Here is a 9332-nt window from a genome sequence, read left to right as displayed (position 1 = left end):
GGACCCAGTTTTAATTTCTGACAAGTGGCATGCCGTTGTTTTCCCTCCTCTCCACACAGGTGATCTCCAAAGCCTTGGCGGTCACGTGAGCACAGGTAGGTTGAAAAAAAATCTATTAGAATTTGTTTGAACTTTTTAAGTATGGCATAAAAGTTCTCAAATCATAAATGATTTGATGAATTTCCAAAAGTGAAAACAACACTGAACAGTGTCTTGCCCGTACCCCAGAAGCCCTCCTCCTGCCCCTTTCCATTCACTGCCCCATAGATTAATGTTGCTTTTGTGTGTGTGTTTCATATAAATGGGATCGTACTTTACGTACTGTCTGGTGTCTCCCATCTCTCACTCTCATGTTTATCTGATTTATCCATATTGTTGTGTCTAGTTCTAGTTTGTTCCTTCTTGTTGCTGTATGTAGTCCATTGTATAATTATACTACAATTTTTTAAAGTTTTTAATTCCAGTATAGGTAACATACAGTGTAATGCTAGCAATACTAGTTTCAGGTGTACAATAGAGTGATTCAACACTTCCACACATCACCCAGCGCTCATCACAAATGCCCTCCTTAATCCCCATCCCCCGTTTCACCCATCCCCCCCAGCTCCCCCCCCCACCATCAGTTTGTTCTCTGTAATTAGGAGTCTGTTTCTTGCTTTGTCTCTCTTTCTCTTTTTTTTTTTCCCTTTGCTTGTTGTTTGTTTCTTAAATTCCGTGTATGAGTGTAATTATACGGTATTTGTCTTTCTCTCACTGATTTCGCCTAGCGTTATACTGTCTAGCTCCATCCATGTTGTTGCAGATGGCAAGATTTCATTCTTTTTTATGCCTGAGTAATATTCCATTATGTGTGTGTGTGTGTGTGTGTGTGTGTGTGCGCGTGTGTGTGTGTGTGTGCATGTGTGTGTGTGAGTGTGTGTATACACACCACGTCTTTATCCATTCATCTATCAATGGACACCTGGGCTGCTTCCATAGTTCGGCTATTGTAAATAATGCTGTATAAACAGGGGTGCATGTATCCCTTTGAGTTAGTGTTCTTGTATCCTTTGGGTAAATATCCAGTAGTGCAATTGCTGGATCAGAAGGTAGCTCTATTTTTAACTTTTTGAGGAACCGCCATACTGTTCTCCACGGTGGCTGCACCAGTTTGCATTCCCACCAACAGGGGAGGAGGGTTCCTTTTTTCCACATTCTTGCCAACACCTGTTGTTTCTTGTGGTGTTGATTTTAGCTGTTCTGACAGGTGTGAGGTAATAGCTCATTGTAGTTTCGATTTGTATTTCCCTGATGGTGAGTGATGTTGACCGTCTTTTCATGTGTCTGTTGGCCATCTGGGTGTTGTCTTTGGAGAAATGTCTGTTCGTGTCTTCTGCCCATTTTTTAAATTAGATTATTGGTTTTTGGGGTGTCGAGCTGTATGAGTTCTTTATATATTTTGGATACTAACTCTTTATCGGATTTGTCATTTGCAAATATCTTCTCCCATTTAGGCTTTTAGCTTTGTTGATGGTTTCCTTTGCTGTGCAGAAACTTTTCATTCTGATGTAGTCCCAAGAGTTTATTTTTGCTTTTATTTCCCTTGCCTCAGGAGACGTATCTAGAAAGTAGTTGCTATGGCCAGTATCAAAGAAGTTACTGCCGGTGTTCTTGTCTAGGAGTTTTATGGTTTCAGGTCTTACATTTAGATCTTTAATCCATTGAGTTTATTTTTGTGTATGGTATAAAAAAGTGGTCTAGTTTCATTCTTTTGCTTGTGGCTGTCCAGTTTTCCCAACACCATTTGTTGAAGGAACTTCTTCCCATTGCATATTCTTGCCTCCTTTGTCAAAGATGAATTGACCATATTATTGTGGGTTTATTTCTGGATTTTCTGTTCTGTTCCATGGATCTGTGTCTATTTTTGTGCCAGTACCGTGCTCTTCTGATTACAGCAGCTTTGTAATGGAACCTGAAGTCCGGAATTGTGATGCCCCCATAATTATAGCACAATTTATTCATTGCCCTGTTGATGGGCATTTGGGTAATTTCCAGTGTTAACCTTAAAAGTTAAACTCTCAGTTATTTCACCAGCAAAAATGAGTTTATTCAGGAGTAGCAGAGAATTGCAATTCTGGACATGGAGGTTATGGCAAAATGAAATATATTTGTTGCACATTTTGATATATAACCTTGATCAAGTTAAGGAAGTTTCTTTATATTCCTAATTTGCTAGGTTTACTGATATTAAGCCATTATTGAATTTCTGGAATAAAAACTTTATCATGATGGATTTTTAAACAAACCTGTCGAATTTGGTTCCTAGTATTTTGTTTGGAATTTGTACATCTGTATTCATCAATGACAAAACCTTATAAGTATTTTTTTTAAAGATTTATTTATTTGAGAGAGAGGAAGAGCAGGGATAGGGGCAGAGGGAGTGGGAAAGAGAATCTCAGGCAGACTCTTCACTGAGCAGGGAGCCCGACACAGGGCTCGATCCCATGACTCTGAGATCATGACCTGAGCTGAAATTGAGTCAGATGCTTAACCAGCTGAACTATCCAGGCGCCCCAAGTGTTATAAGTATTAAAAAAAATTATCACTAGCTAGTTCTTGAATTAAGATCAGACTGGCCTCAAAAAATGGGCTGGACAGCTTACACTCTTTTTCTAATCCCTGAAACAATTTGTGTAAAATAGGAATTAAGCATTTCTTGAAATTTTTCATAGAACTCACCTGTAAAACCACCAGGGCCTGAAGTTCAAGGGGGAGGAGATGTCTTTGACTACCATTTCAGTCTCTTCAGACTTGGTGGCCTGGAATTAGTCATCTTCTTTTTTTTTTTTTTTAAAGATTTTATTTATTTGACAGAGATAGAGACAGCCAGCGAGAGAGGGAACACAAGCAGGGGGAGTGGGAGAGGAAGAAGCAGGCTCATAGTGGAGGAGCCTGACGTGGGGCTCGATCCCGTAACGCCGGGATCACGCCCTGAGCCGAAGGCAGCCGCTTAACCGCTGTGCCACCCAGGCGCCCCAGGAATTAGTCATCTTCTTGATGAGATTTTGACATTTTATATATTTCTAGGATTTATTTCATTTTTGTTTTTAATTTTATTAGTGCAGTTACTCAAAATGCTTTTTCTTGGGGAGCTTGGGTGACTCCTTCGGTTGAGCATCTGCCTTTGGCTCAGGTTGTGATCCTGTGGTCCTGGGATTGAGCCCCGCATCTGGCTCCCTGCTTGGTGGGGAGCCTGCTTCTCCCTCTCCCACTCCCCCTGTTTGTGGTGTGTCTCTCTCTCAAATAAAATCTTTTTTAAAAATGCTTTCTCTTTTTTAGTCGTCACTTTTGTGTCTGTAGTTATTTCTTCCTTATCTTTCTATATTTTATTTATTCACATCGTCTCTCTTTTATTCTTGATAATGCTTGCCAGAGGTCTATTTTTAAAAAATCTCACAGAACCGGCTTTTGACTTTTAAAATAATGCCCATGGTTTTTGTTGCTATTCTGTATTTTACAGAGTTCTGCCAGGATCAAGCCAGTTATTTGCAGTTGCTTTCAATAAAAGCTAAATGTGCAAACTGAAGGTCAACTCATTTTGATGTATCAATAATTGGTAACTACATCTGTCACAATATAGTCTCACCAAAGCTGCAATTATTCCAGAAAGATGGTCAAATTGTTACCTTGGCCACAGTACATATATCAGGGAACCATTCACAGGAAGACATGAGAATAGAGCTTAATATTGAAATGACAGCAGTATTGTTGATACATGCCAGGATTCGCTAACATTTGCAGTTTATTTAACAAATGCACCTCCTTCTCCCTGGGAAGGGCCGTGAAATCCTGGCCAAAAATGTTGCAGGACCAATCCAGAGAGAGGACTTTCGGATTACGATAGACTCCTTTGCGGAATCACTTGACATGCTCAGCTCTGTGCGTTCACCGGCTCAGATCTTCAACAGGCAATTTACAGCGTGGGCATGGCAAGTCACTTCTCTCTGGTAATGGGTCTGCCTTTGCCTCAGTTGAGTATAGAGGATTTACGGACAGGAAGCTCATCCCACTGTTGCCGTCCTCCCCCGTGCTCCCCGATAAGGGGGCAGGTGATAAAGCTGGTAAAGGGAGCTAAGGATGCTCTGAAGTCGATTACAGGAAAGATGAGCCGTAAGACATGCCAGGCTTCTCCCTGCCCAAAATGTCACACACTGTTCAGCTTTTACAGCCAATCCTGCTGCATGAGCGGGGGGAACATCCATCAAGAATAGTCTTAGCTGCCTCCACACGGGGAAATAAGTATGATGTCTGAACGCCATTCTGGCTGTAACTATATTTCACTTCTTTTTACCCTGTGAGTTAGTCTTTGCTAAGCTTGCAGGGTCAGGTCCAGGGTGGGGTCTGCTGCTAGAGTAATTGATGCCAGGACCCTCACGGCGCACGGGGATCAGTGTGGCATTGTCCGATCGACTGGTGGTAAAATCGCCCTCTCGGGGTCACTTGAGGAGCACAAACCAATAAAGATGTCTTCTTCAGAGTCACTGGTGGTGCTTTTTCAGAGGCTCATGTGGAACTGCTCAAAGCTGTGAGGATGGGGGCGCCTGAGTGGCTCCGTCCGTTGAGCATCCAACTCTTGATGTCGGCTCAGGTCATGATTTTGGGGTCATAAGATTGAGCCCTACATCGGGCTCTGTGCTGGGTATGGAGCCTGCTTAAGGTTCTCTCTCTCCCTCTCTCCTTCTGACCGTCCCACCCCTGCTCCCCCTCTCCCCTGGCTGTGTGTGCTCTTTCTCTCAAAATAAAAAAATTAAAATTCAAGGGACGCCTGGGTGGCTCGTCAGTTAAGCGTCTGTCTTTGGCTCAGGTCATGATCCCAGCGTCCTGGAATCGAGTCCTGCATCGGGCTCCTTGCTCAGCCGGGAGCCTGCTTCTCCTCCTCCCTCTGCCCCTGCTTGTGCTCTCTCTCTCTCTCTGTCTGACAAATAAGTAAATAAAATCTTTTAAAAACTAAATTTAAAAAAATAAAAGGGTGTGAGGTTGGAAGCAATAACTCCTTAGTCATTGCAACTATACCCAGCGTTTCACTTGGGTGGTACTGAAGAGGATTACTATAAAAAGGTTGTAATGGGCTGGGTTTCCTGGGTTAAGAGCATATTTAGTGGGTTTTTAAAAAAAATGTTTTAAATTTTTTTGAGAAAGAGAGACCGGGTGTGTGAGCAAGGGTTGGGGGGTTAGTCGAGGGGCAGCGGGAGAGGAGAGAGAATTCCGACGTGGGGCTTGATCCCACAACCCCAACATCATGACCTGAGCTGAAATGAAGAGCTGGATGTTTAACCAACTGAGCCAGCCAGGCGCCCCAAGAGTATGTTTAGTGTTATAAAAGAAACAGCCAGACTGTGTGCCTAACTGGCTGTACCACTTTGCACTTCTAGCAGCAATGAATGGGAGTTCCTGTTGCTCCACATCCTTGCCAGCACTTGATGTTGTTGGTGTTACAGGTTTGGGCCATTCTAACAGGTGCATGGTGGTATCTCATCATTCTTTTGCTCCCTGATGATACATGATGTGAAGCTTCTTTTCACGTACTTATTCCCATCTGTTTATCTTCTTTGGTAGGGTGTCTGTTAAGATCTTTGGCTCATGTTTTCAGTCTAGTTTTGATTTTTTTTATTGTGGAATTTAAAGAGTTCTTTGTATATTTTGGGAAACAGTCTTCTGCAAACATTTTGTCCCAGTCTGTGGCTTGTCTGCTCGTCCCTTACATTGTCTTTTGCAGACCAGAACTTTGGAATGATGTCTGACTTATCAATTATTTCTTTCGTGGATTCTGCCTTTCATAGTGTATCTAAAAAGTCATCACCACAGGGGCGCCTGGGTGGCTCAGTCGGTTAAGCATCTGACTTTTGGTTTGGGCTCAGGTCACGATCTCAGGGTCGTGAGATCGAGCCCCGTGTCAGGCCCCACGCTCAAGCTCGGAGTTGGCTTGAGATTCTCTGCCTCTCCCTCTGCCTCTCCACCTACTTGTGTGCTCTTTCTCTCTCTCTCTCTTAAATAAATAAATAAATAAATTAATCTTTGTAAAAAGTCATCACCACACCTAAAGTCATCAAAAAACTTCTCCATCACCTCAAACGGAAACTTTGTAACCATCAAGCACTCTCTATTCCCCCTTCTCCTCAGCCCTTGGTGACCCATTTCACCTCCTGTCTTTCTGAATTTGCCTGTTTTAGATACGTCATGGATGTAGAATCACACGATATCTGTTCTGCCATGTTTGCCTTATTTCACTTAGCATAATGTTTTCGAGATTGATCCATGCTGTAACGTGTCAGGATTTCTTCCTTCGTATGGCTGAGTAATGCCGCATAGCGTAGATATACCTCATTTTGTTGATCCGTTTATCCATCGATGGACTCTTGGTTTGTTTCCATCTTTGGACTTTTCCAGTAATGCTATGAACATGGTTGGACAATGTCGGCATGCTCTATTTGAGTTTTTGGTTTTTTTTTTTTTTTTAAGATTTATTGATCTGAGAGAGCGAGCGCGTGTGCAGTCTGGGGGGTGGGCAGAGGGAGAGCGGCAGACTCCGTGCTGAGCGCAGAGGCTGACCCGAGGCTCGATCTTAGGACCTTGAGATGAAGACCTGAGCCAAACACGACAGTCAGATGCTCAACCGACTGAGCCAGCGAGGCACCCCTCTAATTGAGTTCTTGCTTCTAATTCCTTTGGGTCCATATCCGAGGATCGAATTGCTCAGTCATATGAGCGCGTTACTGTCTTAAGCACTCTGCTGGGCGCTTTACATTCCACAAAGAAAAGGAAAGAGAGACGCGAGAAAAGAAAAAGGCAGCACAGATAGACAACTCTTTTGAACATTTTGCTCCTGTGGGAAGCAGAGACATGGGGCGGTAGCTGCAAGAGGAGGCAGGCTCACAGGGAAGTTCTTTAAGATGGAAGAAACCAGAAAGATTCATATGCTAGTGAGACTGATGGAGTAGTGAGGGAAGGATGAACGCCGCAGGAGAGAGAGGAGAAAAAGCCCCTTGCTGTGTGGACGACAGGGCATGGTGTTGGCTTGAGGCAGGAGTGTGGGGCAGTCCGTTCCCCGTGGCCGGGCGGACACGGCAGAGGCCGTGGCAGGGTAGCTGGGGGCGTGGAGGCTGCAGAAGTCCTCTTGAGCGGGCTGGGTCAGCCAGGAGCTAAGGCCGTCGGCCTCGAGTGAGGATGGAGGAGAAGGTGTTGGAGGTATGAGGACATTGCAGGAGGTGGGCGCTTGTCCCCTGCGAAAGTGGAGGGGTGAATGGACTGGGCAAATACCGGATGATGAGGGGGCAGCATTTAGGGTGCAAAAGAAATTCACGGTCATTAACTTAAAGGGGCCCCATCAGCGTGCTTGGGGGCTTTTCTCCACCTGTGTGGGGGCCGTAGCAGGTGCGGGAGCCGGTGTGAGCAGGGCTGTGGTGCTGTGCCGTGAGCACAGGGAAGTGGACGGGGGTAAATGGAGGGTTCTGCCCCAGTGTGGTAGCAATCCTTAGTTAGGGCGTTCGAGCAGCGTCTGGAGGAAGCAGAGGCCATCAGGTGGAGGAGGGACAGTGGAAAGGCAGAGTGTCAGTGATGCCGGAAGGATGGTGCATTGGGACGACATCAGAGCGGGAGTCCCAAGGACATGAGCTGGACAGTCAGGAGGCCATAGAAAGAGGGATGCGTGATACCGAGTTGGAGGAGAAGCGGCAGCGTTCGGGTATAGACGTAAGCCTTTGCTGCGGCGGTGACTGAGGGAGGCTGGGGACGAGAGCAGTGGGGGAGAGGGGGGCAGAGAATGGAGAAGCCTGGCTGGTGGAAGATCATCGCCACATAGATGGACCTGCCTCCCTCTGGGATTAACACCTGCTTCTGATACTCTGAACGCCATCAATAAAGGTCAAGGGGAAGACCTGTGTTCTTTGCCCCTCCCCCAGCAGGGGTTGACGGAGGGGGGAAGGCTGTGGGCCGGAGACAAAGATCACGGCCACCCCCACCCCCCAGCCTTCTACCCCACTCTCTTCATCAGGGGTCACATGTTTATCGAGCACCCATTATATGCCAGGCAACAACACTTAACACTTTATTTCCTATGTGCCCAGCAGTTTACCTTTCTCTTGTTTAACTCTCAATACCTGAGAGGAAGGTACTGTGGGTTTTTTGTTGCTCTTTTAAGGAGGCTCCATGCCTGGCGTGGAGCCCAACGCAGGGCCTGAACTCAGGACCCTGAGCTCAAGACCTGGGCCGAGATCAAGAGTCTGACGCTTAACTGACTGAGCCCCCCCAGGCGCCCCAAGAAAGTAGTGTCAATGGGTCCATTTTACAACTGAGAAAAATGGAGCCTCAGAAGATAGAAAGCCTGCTCTGGGGATTGCAGAATCTGAGCCCTTCAACAGGCAGCCTCCCCTGCTGGGCCATCTGGAGTTGAACCAGATCCAGCCCCTGACCTCAGGCCTGTAAACAAGTAATTGTAGAATTTAGCACTTTTGTTCTTTCTTTCGGGCTCCCCCAGGCCGCCTCTCCTGGGAAGCCCAGACCCCACCCTCTCCCTTCTCCAGCAGCTAGGGTAACCCAAGGCCGGGGTTGCCCAGGACCCAGGGTTTTCTGGGCCTCTAGACTTCCAGTGCTAAACTCAGGACAATCGGGGCCTGCCAAGATGGTTTGGTCTCCCCAGCTGCGGCTCACCCACGGGCTGCGGCTCACCCACGGGCTGCTGCTCTAGCTTTTTCCCCCCTTTCTCCTTCAGTGGCTTTGCTCATCTCCTGCATGGCATCTGTTTTGACCTCCACCGTCTCCTTGGGGGCCATGAGTACTTCTGGATTCCCCTCTGGGAGCCCAGCACCAGGGCAGGGGGGCGATGAGAGGCTGCAGTGAAGGGTCGGAATGGGCACTTTTGGATAAATGCCCTCTGGGTGCCCATAGTCGACCAGAACGTCACCCCCAAACAGACACATCATTCACATCAACGGGCTAGAACATTCTGGGCTCAGCTAACACCTGGGGAGAAAGAAAAGGGCAATCTCTCAGGCAGGTTCCCCATTCAGTTCATTCATTCATTCATCAAATGCTTGTTGAGCACCTATGGGCCTGGTTCCACTCTAGGCAGCAATGAACAGACCAGACCAAATCCCCGACTAGTGTTCCCTGGTCTCCTAAAGCATTTGTCTCCCTGTCTCCTTGGTTTAAAAAAAAAGGCAGCGCTGAAAGTCTTCCCGTATACTTCAGTCCCCAACACCCAGCATGGGGTGTGCTCCGGAGATGTCCGATAAACTTGGAATGAATGGCTGTTTGAGGGATCTCGGGTTCTGACATTAATGGCGTAAGTTCCATCC

Source organism: Ursus maritimus (assembly GCF_017311325.1).
Source record: "Ursus maritimus isolate PB19 chromosome X unlocalized genomic scaffold, ASM1731132v1 scaffold_X1, whole genome shotgun sequence".
Lineage (NCBI taxonomy): Eukaryota > Metazoa > Chordata > Mammalia > Carnivora > Ursidae > Ursus > Ursus maritimus.
Note: the sequence above shows the minus strand (reverse complement) of the source record.